Genomic DNA, 14,612 nt, shown 5'->3' on the forward strand with positions numbered 1-14,612 from the left:
TTAATTTTTCTTTTAACAAGCATTTAGTCAGAGGACCTGATTTTATTAGTTTGCAGGATACAAAGATGAGGAAAAGCGCTGCCTTTTCAAACTGGTTTCGCACATTGCAATGAACAGGAATTTTTAATGTATATTTTCTACATATCTATTTCAGAGTTTGGGAGCCTATGAAACCTAAGCCTTGTGTAATTGTTTTATAAACAATGAGTTTTTCAGTCTTTAGAGAGGTAGCAGAATTGAGTATAGTTGGTTTTTTATTTTACAAACTAAAACAAGCCTTTTAAACTTTAAAAATATTTAAGAGCAAAAAAATATGTATTTGATAAACAAGCATTTATGAACTCCAAAAATGCATATTTGCATTTCCATTAAATTTTCATGCTTTCCATACTGAACTTGGGACCCAAACTATGTTTACAAGTTACTAGTTAAACGTTAAGCGATGTAATCCTTATATTAATCCAGAATCTGACGTTTTATTTCTTCAGTTCACTAAATGTTAAAAAGAGATTTTTAAACAGTAACGAACACAACGGTTATAAAGCAAATAGCATACCGGTGTGAAGTCTCTTCAAATACAGAGGCCATGTATTTATTTAGGTTCCTATCATAACTTTAAAACTCCCATAATGCAAGTTGTCCTTTCCCTCAGAAATTCTACAATTATAAAATGCTTTCAAGAAGGAAAAACAAAGGTATAATAACCAGAAATCTCTGAAGACATACTGGGGGGTAATTTTCCTCTCCAGGCTTTACCTTTGGTTTTTTGCAAGAGATTAAATTTCCTTTCAAAAATGGTGAATGACAACATGTCTTCAACATTTCTAGAAAATTGCATTAGGTTGTGAGACAGACTGTATTCACAGAAAGGTAAATAAAACTAATACTTGTTCAAGTAAAATATGGGAAATAGCTTGTGTGTGCATACTAATAACCAAAAACTGATAACCAGTGTTTTAAGTACTTTCCAAGGGCCTCCATTTAATGCTATGGTATGTCAAGAATGGGGCCTCATCACCATGTAGCTACAAGCAGCATGAATACAAAAACCTAAAGTCAGCATTCTTGTTAGTTCCTCCATAATTACCATCAAATACTTCTAAGTACACTGATATAAAGCACTTCAGAAAACAGTATGGGGTTCATAAAAGAAAAAGATGTTTCCTCATTTAGAAGTCCGGAAGTAGTTTAGGTCTTTAGATTTTTCAAAAGCCCTTTACCATTACTTTTCATACATAAGAGACTATTAACTTCGTTGGGAAACAAGGAAACAATGCCCCCTGGTTCTATCGATTACATTAGATAAAACTTTTTTGCGGTACAACAAATATTCTATAGCTGGTCATACAGATGAGCTCAACTATAAGTTGTCAAGAAAGGGAAAGTAATTTGTACTTTAAATCCATTTATGGAAGGCCATAAACAACAGTGTATGATGAAGATCATTTTACTAGCAGTACACTCAATATAAAATACTCATTATAAAATAAAGGAACAAAGAAAGTATAAGCAACGGAGATCAGAAATTGTTCAATCTTATAGTAACACACAAAACATAGTTTATGAAAATATTCACACTGGGACCTGGAGGACACCTAAGATCAATGAAAGCATTTGGTAACCAAGCAGTGAGTGATTAAGGACCTGACACCTTACCCTGAACGACAGCCTATCTTGCATTGCTGCTTTTGTTCAATGTTTTGGTATTTGGGACCTATAGAATTCTGGGCACAGAGAGTAAAAAGATGTGGTGCTTGCCCTTGGGGAACTGCAAATAAGGAGGCTGTGTGTGGCAGAATAAAAACATTCTTAAGTGCTTTCATTTTCTCGCTTAAATAAGCACACAGTAAAAGGAAATTTTATTTAGGTACATGGAGAGCGGAATATTTCAGAGGCATATGCTGTGAATACAGAATAGATGTTTTCAATGCAGTCAAATGGATTTTGGTTATGTGCTAAAATTTATTTGTTCCTTCAGAGCTGTTAATGTATATCAGATAGTTAAAAGCTTCTACTCAAGGTTTTGACAGTGTTTTAATAACTTAACTAAAATCCCTGACATGTTTATAGGTCCTTGAGCCAGAAATAATACCAGGCCTTTCAATCACTTTTCCAGAGAAAGATTAGTCAGAAAAGAAGCTGTTAGAAAAAAAAAAAAAAAAAGAAAGAAAGAAAAGAAAAGAACAACAAGAAGAAAAGAAGCTGTTGATTTTCATTCCACGTCACTGACTGATGGAAATCCAAATGGGAAACAGTAAATTATTGCCTTAGAAAACAGAGACCTTCTTGAATAAAGTTGTGGTAATTCATTTATTTTATATCCGTAAGGTTGAAAATTATTCACTTTCCCCTAGAAAGGCCCTAGTTTTATTGAACTAAGCATGCCCTATAAAAATGAACCATTTATCTGATACTTGATACTTAAGTTATACTTATCTTAACATGAGCAAGTTGCATCATGTTGGAATTCAGCTGGCTATAATTAACGTCAAGTAAGAATTTTTAATCTGAGCCTTTAAGCCACACACCCTCCCCAAGGGAAATAATTTTTAAATAAACAGTGACTGACAATTAGGTGATTTTCAAACAGTATTTTTTCACACAAGTCATTAGTTGAATAAGACACTGTTTAGTTCCTGAAAGTCACCAATAGCCAAATTCTCATGGATTATAAATCACAGAACACAACAAACAAATTCCTCCACTAAAAAGGTGAAAATCGATATGTGAGGCCTAGAAACAATGACCTGCCAGGTCCCCAGCCTTGGGCCTCTATGTACAATTTTCCACTAAAGGAACCAGGGTTTCTGGAAGAAATGACGGATTCCTGGGCTGAGGCAGAAAAGTACATAGCAAACGAGGAATATCTCCTCATAACAGAAAGCAAGAAAAAAAATGTCAAAGCTTACTAGGGGTGTGTCAGAGAGTCTCAGGGACCAGTTTATAGAGGCTCTAGTTGGCTAAAGATGAAAAAATTTGGATGTCAAAGGATTAACTGCTGTGGAATGAAACATATCAAGTATGTTTGTGAGTTTATAATGAGACTTTTAAAAATGATCTATTGCACAGCTTTGTGAATATACTAGAGACTGGTAAATCGTACAATTTAAAAGAGTGAATTTTATAGCATGTGTATTATATTTTGAATTTTTGAAAAATGATCACCTTTGCAGAATGGTAGAGAACCAAATTATTGTTTTGAAAACTAGTAAAAGGAAAGATGAAGCACTATCCTGTATGATATGTTCCTCAGGCTAGACAAACAGCTGATGGGGTGATTTTCTTTTAATAATTCTATAAATACATGAAGAAGACTTGATGGAATTAGAATAGAACCATTTTGCAACCCCAAGCGAATTAATGGATCTAGGCAACGAACAGAAATGGCTGCTACCAGAACGACAACTAGACATATACCTCGTGACTAAAAAAATCAAACCTGAACCTGGTCAACTCTTTAGCTCTAACTGCCAATTTACAGGAAATACAGGGAACAGAGAAACATACCGACGAACCACAGGGATGCAATCAACAAAATTCAGATGGTGGGAAACACTATAGGACCTGCTTTCTTCAACAAATAAACTATACCAAAAAATTCTAGGGGAAACCAATAGATAAGAAAAGACTTAAAAGACATTATTAATAAAATGCATTGTATGAATTTTATTTCGATCTTGATTCAAACAAACAAGTGTAAAAAAAAAAGTAAGAGAAATGTGAACACCGAATTGTTGTCAACATGAACTGGATATAAACAATTTATTGTCAATTTGGTTTAGGTGTAATGACGATGTGATTAAATCTTTTTTTTTTTTAAGATTTTATTTATTTATTTGACAGACAGAGATCACAAGTAGGCAGAGAGGCAGGCAGAGAGAGAGAGGGTGGAAGCAGGCTCCCCGCTGAGCAGAGAGCCCAATGCGGGGCTTGATCCCAGGACCCTGAGATCATGACCTGAGCTGAAGGCAGAGGCTTAACCCACTGAGACACCCAGATGCCTCTGATGTGATTAAATCTTAAAAGATACCTTATCTTTTAGAGATACATTATCAAAATGTTTTCGATAAAATGATATAGTACTGATGAAAGACCTATACTCAGAAAGCTGTAAGACACTGATTAAAGAAACTGAAGATGACACAAACAAATGGAAAGATATATTGTACTTATGGGTTGGAAGAGTTAATATTGTTAAAATGTTGATACTACCCAAAGCAATGTACAGATTCAATGCATTCTCAATCAAAATACCAATAGCATTTTTCAGAGAACAGAAAAAATAATCCTAAAATTTGTATGGAACAACAAAATATCCTGAGTAGCCAAACCAATTTTGAAAAGAACAAACCTGGAGGTATCATAATCCCAGATTTCAGACTGTACTACAAAACTACAGTAATCAAAACAGTATGGTACCGGCACCCAAAAAAGACACATAGATTAATGGAACAGGATAGAGAGCCCAGAAATAAACCCGTGCTTACATGGTCAATTAATCTAAGACAAAGGAGGCAAGCACATAAAAGCACAATAAATAATGGGAAAAAGACAATTTCTTCAATAAATGGTGTTGGGAAAACTAGACAGCGACATGTGAAAGAATGAAACTGGACCACTTTTTTATGCCATATACAAAAATAAACTCAAAATGGACCAAAGACTTAAACGTAAGACCTAAACCAATAAAACTCTTAAAAGAAAATATAGGCAATAATCTCTTCGACATTAGCCTAAGCAACATATTTATAGATAGTATTTCCTGAGGTAAGGGAAGCAAAATAAAAAAATAAACTATTGGGACTACAACAAAATAAAAAGATTTTGCACAGCAAAAGAAACCTTCAACAAGTCAAAAAGGCATCCAAATGAATAGAAGAAGATATATGCAAATGATATATCTGATAAAAGGTTCTTATCATTATATAAAGAACTTAGATAAACTCAAGACCAGCAAAATAAACAATCCCATTAAAAAATGAACAGAGGACCTGAACAAACATTTTCCCAAAGAAGACTTATAGATGGCCAACAGCCACATGAAAAGATGCTCCACATTACTGATCATCAGAGAAATGCAAATCAAAACCACAATGAGATACCTTATATCTATCAGAATGGCTAGTACCCAAAAGACAAAAAACAACAAATGTTGGCAAGGACGTGAAGAAAAGGGAACCCTTTTGTGCCCTGTTGGTGGGACTGTGAATTAGTGCAACCCCTGTGACGGAGAGTATGGAGGTTGCGCAAAAAATTAAAAATACAAATCGCATATGATACAGTAATACCACTTTTGGGTATTTACCTAAAGGAAATAAAAACACTAATTTGCAAAGATATATGCACCTCTATGTTTAATGCAGCATTATTTATTTTATTAAAAAACATTTTGTTTATTTATTTTAAGCAAGCTCTACACCCAATATGGGGACGCAAACTCATGGCCCTGAGATCAAGAGTCACATGCTCTGCTGATTGAGCCAGTCAGGAGCCCCTGCAGCATTATTTATAATAGTCAAGGTATGGAAGCAACCTAAGTGTCCACTGATAGATCAAAGTATAAAGAAGATGCAGGAGATAGATAGATAGTTAGAGTATGTATCTATTATGGAATATTACTCAGCCATAAAAAAGAATGAGATTTTTGCCATTGCAGCAACATGGATGGGACCTAGAGGGTATTGTGTTAAGTGAAATAAGTCAGACAGAGAGAAATAAATATCACATGATTTCACTTACAGGCGGAATCTAAAAAACAAAAGAAATGAACAAACAAAAAACAAAAAGAGACTCATAAGTAATAGAGAACAAACTGGTAGTTGCCAGAAAGAAAGTGGGTGGGGGCACGGGCATAGTAGGTGAAGGGGATTAAGAGGTAAAACTTCCAGTTATAAAATAAATAAGTCACAGAGATGAAAAGTACAACACAGGGGATATAGTCAATAATAACGTAATAACATGACAAGGTGACAGGTACAGACTACGCTTACTGTGGTGATGAGCACTTCGTAATGTATAGAACCACTGAAACACTATGTTGTACACCTAAAACTAGTGTAATACTGTATGTCGACTATACTTCATAAAGAGAATGATATGCTATCAGAGATGACCTTCAAACTAATGAGGGAGGTTGAGGGTGAAGTGGGTGGGGGATATAAATGAAACAGAATTGCCATGAAAGGACAAATATTGATTCTGGACGATGGGCACGTTGGGGTTGGATGCATTATTTTCATTGTGTATATATTTGAAATTTTCCATAGCAAGTTTAAAAAACAAACAAAAATAAACATACGAAGAAAACATTACCTTTACATTTCCCAGAATCTTTGGAGTGGGGCAAGAATTACAGACACTCGATTGCCTCCCTCTCACTTCCCTCTGAACAATATAATAGCACTTATTTTTAAAAGAATTAGCATAATTAAAAATGGAATAAATAAAACTAGACCACTTATGATTAAGAAAACAGCAATGGTTTTCAAATTTGCAAGGGAATATCTTGCTAAAGAGGCAGGCTGCTGGCTCTCACTTCCGAGAAATTCTCATTTTTAGTAGCTAGGCACTAGAGCTAAGGAATCTGCAGTTTAACCAGAGGCCCAGGTGATATATAGACAACCCGGCCACACAGCAATACACTTTAAGAAACATTAGTACACTCCGGTAAATGTCTCTTTGCCCACATTTATAAGAGTTTCTCTTGGAGTATAAAGAAGTAAAATTGCTGGAAAAGGCATTGCTGGATATGGCACATTTTCAATATTACTCTCCAAAATGACTATGCTAATATATATTCCTTCCAGCAGAAGAAGAGAATTCCCAAATCCTCATTTCTTGGCTAACTCTTGATGTGCTCATACTTTTTAACTTTTGCCAAGAACATAACTAACTACCTTACAGAATGATCTTTCAGTTAGCAACATTTGCTAAAGCAGCTCTTGAAAAATCTGCCACATTTTAAACAAAGACTCCTTTTTCACGACATAATGACTTTTCACCTCAAAATACATTAAATAAATATGACAAAAGAAGTGATAATTCAACATTACAGTTTAAAGCAACATATTCTCACCAATTACAGAATATAAAAAATTCTCATCAGAGAATCTCATATGGAACAAGTTTGAATTGTGCTCTATGTTTACATGAACCACAAATGTGTTTTGCTTGTTTTTGCACACAGACATAAAGCAAATAGAAACAAACACCCCAAATTGGGAACAAAACAGGAAGGAGCAGCTGGCAGAAATGTGGAAAGTTTCGTAATTCTTGAAAAGGTGAAGTAAGCCAAGGACACAGCGGGAATCTGACCGAGTGAAATTCAGGTTTCAAGTGTGAGGTGTGCGTGTAAGAACTCAGGTGGCCGGCAATGCGGTCCCCACTCGACGGTGAAGACACGACGTCGAGGAAAATTCACATGAAAATGAAGTGAGAGGTCGAGCCAGAGCCTGGCACGAGGCGGTCTGCCGAGGAGTCTGGGACGCTCTTCGCTGTAAAGAATGGCGCCGTGAGCAGCCACAACCGACGGATTCGTTATACAAGGGCTACAGGGCGGTGAGCCGGGCTCTGGAGCAGAGCTTCTGGAACTTCATGCGCGCACAACCCCCGCCCCCCGACCCCCGCCCCCCGACCCCCGGGGGTGCTGTGAACAGGCTCTTCTGCGGCAGCGGCGGGGCCAGGACGGCCCGAGACTCTGCATTTCCAACCAGCTCCCGGGCCAGGCCTCGGCGCCGAGCAGCGGGGGTTCCCGGGATCCCGGGGCCGCGCGGGGGCTCCTCCCGCGGGCTCGGCTTCCAGCCGGTGGCCCGCAAGCCACGCAGCACACGCACGCAGCCGCCCGCGCTGCCGCTAGAAGGACGGTGGCAGCGGGAAGGGGCGGGAACCCACGGCCTGCGCCGCCGGGCGGGGGGGGGGGCAGCCGGGGGCTCAGAGTCCTTTATTCCCCCCGAGCCTCACACGCGGCCCAGGAGGGCTGAGGGAAGGGCAGGGGGGCAACCGCGGGGGAGGGGAGGGGAGGACCGGCCCCCGCGCCCGCGCCCCCCGGGGACCCAACGGAGAGATCGGGGCCGAGGCGGACAGGTACCCGCTGCTCCCAGCCCAGAGAGGCGCTCAGGAAGGAGCTTCTGCAGAAAAGGTTTTGAAGCCTGAGGCACATCTCTACCTGCAAACTGGAAGAGCTCCCCACACCTCGGGGAGAATTACCTCCCAAGGCACCGACACAGCTGGGCGACAGTTTCCAACGACCACTCTCCACGGCAGAAAGCCCTGCAGTCGTGACGACAGGAGCAAACCCGTCCATTCTTGAGGGCTCCCCTTGTGCTCTGCACGCTGCTTGGTGCTTCCTGTGAGCGCCCTCATCTGAAGTTCACGGCGCTCCAGGGAAAGCCATGGTGCGGGCCTTGGGCTTGACTGCGTTCAGGAACTCCATCGATGTGGCCAGGCCGCCTTTACCCTCCAGCGGCCTCAGCTCTCTTCCATCCCACGCTGTAGCGGACCGCCTCCTTCCACATGGGCACACGAAGCTCCGCACTCACGGCATCGCAGCCCAGTCCCCTCCGGAAGAAAGAGAGAGTCTCTCTTCTGGGGACAGTGGCCCCTAGCCTTCTTGTCCTGCTCCTCCAGCCGTGGAACCTCTGCCTGTGAGCAAGCTGGAGCAGGAGAGATCAGGTCCCTGTTCTGCAGCCTACTGCTCATGCAGTAGAACTTCTGCCCCACAGTGGAGGCTGGACAGGAATGGGACCTCCAGTCCTCTGCCTTGAACCTACCTGGGTATAGCTTCTGCAACCCAGAGTTGGGGGACTGAGAGATGCTGATGGCCTGCCTTTCCTGGAGTGAAACCATAGCCCTCGACTGGGTGCCGGGAGGAAATGGAATCCATCAGACTCAGCTGCGCAGTGGGAAGCAGTTCATGGCTCAAATGTCACAGGATGTCTACTGACCTTACCCCACCATTTTGGAAGTCCATACTTCAATCAGGTTTTTTTTTTTTTAAAGGTGAAAAATAAGTTTGTTTTATAGTATTATAAACTCATGATTCAAAAACATACTCCACGTGTTTCAATCCACTGCAGTTATTCTTACTGATGTTCAAATTATCCCAACTGGGACTAGGGGAAACTTCTCTAGGTTGGTTCCTAAGTCGTTTTGGCATGTTCTTAGCAGTTGTTGAAAGCTGTTAAAATACTGTGTACATTCTACTTGCTTCAGCAGTACAAATACTAAAATTGGAATGATACAGACATTAGCACGGTCCCTGTGCAAGGATGACACAGATTCATGCAGCGTTCCATATTTTTAGATGCCGTATGATTTCACTCATGTGTAAGACTTAAGAAATGAAAGAAATGAACAAGAAAAAAAAAAGAGACAAGCCAAAAACCAGCCTTTTAACAATAGAGAACATACTGATGGCTACTAGAGGGGAGGTGAGAGGGACATGAGTTAAATGGGTGAAGGGGATTAAGAGTACACTTATCTTAATAAGTACTCAGTAATGTACAGAAATTTAAAAAATAAGGAAACATTAAAGATAGAATAAAAAGGGATGCCTGGGTGGCCCAGTCGGTTAAGTGTCTGACTGGGTTTTGGCTCAGGTGGTGATCTCAGAGCCCTGAGATCAAGCCCCAGGTTGGGCTTCACGTTCACCATGGAGTCTGCTTGAGATTCTCTCTGTTCCTCCTGCTCATGCTCTCTCTTTCTCTCAAATAAATCTTTTTTTTTTTAAAGAAAGCATAAAAAATAGGACATGAATAATAAAAAACGTATTAGTCATCATGATAAATATATTGGAATCCACACCCCTATTAAAAATTAAGATTCAAGGGGCGCCTGGGTGGCTCAGTGGGTTGGGCCGCTGCTTTCGGCTCAGGTCATGATCTCAGGGACCTGGGATGTAGTCCCGCATCCGGCTCTCTGCTCGGCAGGGAGCCTGCTTCCCTCTCTCTCTCTTTCTCTGCCTGCCTCTCTACCTACTGTGATCTCTCTCTGTTAAATAAATAAATAAAATCTTAAAAAAAATTAAGATTCAAAAGGAAAACAATTAAGATTCACAGGGGTGCCTGGCTGACAAAGTTGGTAGAGCATGTGACTCTTGGTCTTGGGGTTATAAGTTGAACCCCTGCATGGGGTGTAGAAATTACTTAAAAATAAAATCTTGGGGTGCCTGTGTGGCTCAGTGGGTTAAGCAGTCATGATCTAAGGGCCCTTCGCCCTCCCTCTCTCTGCCTGACTCTCTGCCTACTTGTGATCTCTCTCTGTCAAATAAATAAATAAAATCTTTTTAAAAAATAAAATCTTAAAAAATATAAAAATTAGGATTCAGAAATTGGATTAAGAATTCTGTTTTATGGGGGCACTCGGGTGGCTCAGTGGGTTAAAGCCTCTGCCTTTGGCTCAGGTCATGATCCCAGGGTCTTGGGATCGAGCCCCACATTGGGCTCTCTGCTCAGCGGGGAGCCTGCTTCCCCACCCCTCTCTCTCTCTGCTTGCCTCCCTGCCTGCTTGTGATCTCTATCTGTCAAATAAATAAATTAAAAAAAAAAGAATTCTATTTTTTGTTATTTAAATGAAACACAAAATGAATCAAAAAGATTAATGTAAAAGAAGAGGAAATACATAAAAGAAATGCAAATGAAAAATCAAAAATGAAAAACATTAGCACAATTTGACATTTAAAAAATGACATTGGAATTTACAAAGCCAAAATATGAAGAAGGATATAATATCACTTAATACAATTAATAAGTCTTCCTTAACAGCTTCCTGGAAAGAAGCAGGTATTGAATACTAGATAATATGCTGGGTTTCTTTTTTAAAAATTGTATTTATTTACTTGACAGAGAGATGGAGAGAGAGAGAGAGCACAAGTAGGCAAGTGGCAGGGAGAGGGAGAAGCAGGCTTTTCTCCCAGCAGGGAGCCCAAGGCAGGGCTCCATCCCAGAACCCTGGGATCATGACCTGAGCTGAAGGCAGCTGCTTAACCAACTGAGCCACCTAGGTGCCCCAATAATATACTTTTTTCCCCCTAGTGTCATGTAGCCTTTACAAAAACTGAATATATAGCTCTACTAACAGTGGCATGTAAGTAGGGTTCAAATGTTAAAGAAGACACACAGGACCCAAGAGGACATGGCTTACAAATGTAGTCTATTATAGGAAAAGGAAATGCTATAGAAACAGCACAAAAGTCAGAATATACATCACAGCATATGAATCATAGCAGAGGTCTGGAGAGGCCAGGTGCAGGATCCTATTGTCCTCTTCTTCAGGTCCTAAGAGATGTTCTGCGCTCATCTTATATCTTCCCTGCCCCAACCCTAGAATCAGCCATTTCTTTAAGGAGCCTTGGTTCCGTTTATTGAAGAATGATATTTAGGAACACAGATCTGGGTGCTAGGTGTGCTCATTGCTGCTGGGGTAACATGGCTTCTAGACCAATTCAGAAGCCAGAGCCAGAAAATATATCTAAGTATACTACCCTAGGTATATATGTATATGTCTATATTTCTGTATATATCTACCAACTAGACTTGGTACGTACACTTATGTACAGTTCTTTTTATTGTTAGCCTTACAATATCTAGTCAAAACACCATTTCTTTTTTTAAATTGAAGTATAGTTGACATACAACATTTTTTAGTTACGGTGTACAACATAAAATTCAATATTTGTACATAATGCAAAATGATTACCCCAATAAGTCCAGTTAACATCTATTACCATATACCCATTTATTTTTTTAAAGATTTTATTTATTTATTTAACAGAGAGAGATCACAAGTAGGCCGAGAGGCAGGCAGAGGGGAAGGAGAGGGGGAGGGGGAAGCAGGCTCCCCGCCAAGGAGAGAGCCCGATGTGGGGCTTGATCCCAGGACCCTGAGATCATGACCTGAGCTGAAGGTAGAGGCTTAACCCACTGAGCCACCCAGGTGCCCCATATACCCATTTCTTGTAATGAGAACTTAAAAGACTTCCTGTCTCGGCAACATTCAAATATGCAATATAGTATTTATTAACTATAGTCACCATGCTGCACATGATATCCCTAAGACTTATTTATTTTATAACTGGAAGTTTGCACTTTTTGACTCCCTTTTACCCACATTTCACCCCTATCCTTTGGCTACCACCAATCTATTCTCTGTGTCCATAAACTTAAAAACAGTGTTTCAAAGTTATTTAACATTTCCCCTTGCCCTCTTTAGCAAGGTTATGCCCTACAATTTTAATACAATTAGATTCTTTTGTCATAGGCTGCATTCCATCCTAGGCTCACTGACAATCAGAAGGATTTTAAAAAAATTGCTAACAGTAAAGTTCATTCTTGGTGGTGTAACAGTCTATGGGTTTTTGACAACTGTAGAGTCATATATAGCCACCCTGCCCTGGTACAACCCATGATGTACTCAACCCTTCCCTCTCTCACAATCCCTGGTAACCACTGCTCTGCTTTCCATCCTGTGGTAGACTGAATAACGACCTGAAAAAATATGCAAGTCCTAATCCCTCCAACCTGTGAATGTTACATTACATGGCAAAAGGGACTTTGCAGATGGGATTAAGAATTTCGTGATGGGGAGATGATCCTGGATTATCCAGGTAAGCCCTAAATGGAATCACAAAGGTCCTTAAAGGAGAGCAGCAGGACAGTCAAAGGAGGTAGTAGGAGCCATAAGGATGGAAGCAAGAGGTTGGAGTGATGTGAGGAAGGGATTACAAGCTAAGTAATCCTTCCAGAAGCCAGGAAAGTCAAGGAAATGCATTCTCCCTTAGAACCTCCTGAAGGAACCAGTCCTGTAGCACCTTGACTTTAGCATAGTGAAACAAATTTTTTACTTCTGGCCGCCAGAACTGTAAGAGAATAAATCTGTGTTGTTGTCAGCCACCAAGTTTGTATTATTGTTTTACAGCAACAGTAGGAAACGAATACATCCCCCTATAGTTTCGCCTTTTCCAAAATGTCCTATGAATGGCACTATACAATACTTTTGGGTCTTAGAACCTGGCTTCCGTCACTTGGCAAAATGCATTTACAATCCATCCATGTTGATGTTATATATATTTCACCACTAAGAAAAGAGATTCATTCATGTAGAGTGAATCAATAGATTTTTTCCTTCTTATCACTGACTAATACTCCACTGTACCCATGTGCCAGTTTGTTATCCATTTACCTGTTGAAGGACATCTGTTAGTTTCTGAATAGAGCCGCTATGAACATTTGCATACAAGTTCGTGTGTGCACACAAATTTTCCATTAATTTAGCTATTAAAGAAAACTCATAGGTATTCAGAGCTTTTAGGACATGAGGATGGCAATTTAGATATCATTACCAGGGAAACACATTATTAAGTAATACAAAAAAAAAAGACGGGTGCCTGGGTGGCTCAGGTGGTTAAGCAACTCCCTTCAGCTCAGGTCGTGATCCTGGAGTCCTCAGATAGAGCCCCACATCAGGCTCCCTGCTTGGCGGGGAGTCTGCTTCTCCCTCTAACCCTCTCCCCTCTCATGCTCTCTCTCACTCTCTTTCTCTCAAATAAATAAATAAAATCTTAAAAAAAAAAAAGAATTACGGAATTTTTAGGGCCAAAGTTACGTTCACAAAACAAGCCAGAAGTTTTGAGTTCCAGATATCTTACAAGACCTCTTTGTTAGTAATAACATTTTCAAGGACATATTAAGAAACCAGAAAATTGTCTTATTCTGTTGCGGAGATTTCTTATACTGGCAGTTAGGACAGCCTGCAGTTTTCCAGACCAAATGCTGAAATTCCATTATTTAGAAATGAAAAGAATTAAAGACAGATCTAGGAAGATTAACACTTAACAATGGAAAGGAAAAGGGCAAAATAGAATTATAAACAATTGGAATATTTGCATGGAATGTTATCCATCCTCCAGTGTGAACAGCAAAAACTGACAATATCTGAATTTCTGATTTATTATATTGACAATCCATTTGCCTCTAGTCCTTAGTACTGTTGCCATGAAACTTTTTCAAATAATTTCATGAAGTCATTAAAACGTACCTGTTTTGGGGCGCCTGGGTGGCTCAGTGGGTTAAAGCCTCTGCTTTCGGCTCAGGTCATGGTCCCAGGGTCCTGGGATCGAGCCCCGCATCGGGCTCTCTGCTCAGCAGGGAGCCTGCTTCCCTTCCTCTCTCTGCCTGCCTCTCTGCCTACTTATGATCTGTCAAATAAATAGATAAAATCTTTAAAAAAAAAAAAAACGTACCTGTTTTTTCCAACAGATATGCTGTGACACCTCTGTCAGGGGAGTTTTGCCTGAATGAAACAAAAAATAAATCATTCAAACATAAAAGTCACAAAATTTTTCTCTAAGGGACCCAAACTACACAGGAATAATTCGGAGTTGCAAAGTGTTTAATAAGTATTTGCTGGGGTTTGAGAATTTTTTTTTTTCTCCTGCTTACATGCTAACAAATTAGCCTGTGACCATTTCCTGGATGCCAGCAGCATGGTAAGCAGTATATTTGTGTGGGTTCCCCCCTACCCAAGTCCCACAGGGGCCATGCAGAGGGACCCAGGGGACAAACTTTTGTACATGTACATGCACTTTTGCATTACAGCCAAGGAACGCTGGCCTTGTG

At 40.0% G+C, this 14,612-nt stretch overlaps 1 non-coding gene across 1 annotated transcript; it reads left to right on the plus strand.

The window, feature by feature from the left end:
* Nucleotides 1-9,197: 9,197 nt before the first annotated feature.
* Nucleotides 9,198-9,299, plus strand: LOC132007929 (U6 spliceosomal RNA). Its single transcript, XR_009401482.1, has one exon. It is a non-coding gene; the product is annotated as a U6 spliceosomal RNA (small nuclear RNA).
* The last annotated feature ends 5,313 nt before the right edge of the window (nucleotides 9,300-14,612 follow it).

Source organism: Mustela nigripes, chromosome X (genome assembly GCF_022355385.1).
Source record: "Mustela nigripes isolate SB6536 chromosome X, MUSNIG.SB6536, whole genome shotgun sequence".
Lineage (NCBI taxonomy): Eukaryota > Metazoa > Chordata > Mammalia > Carnivora > Mustelidae > Mustela > Mustela nigripes.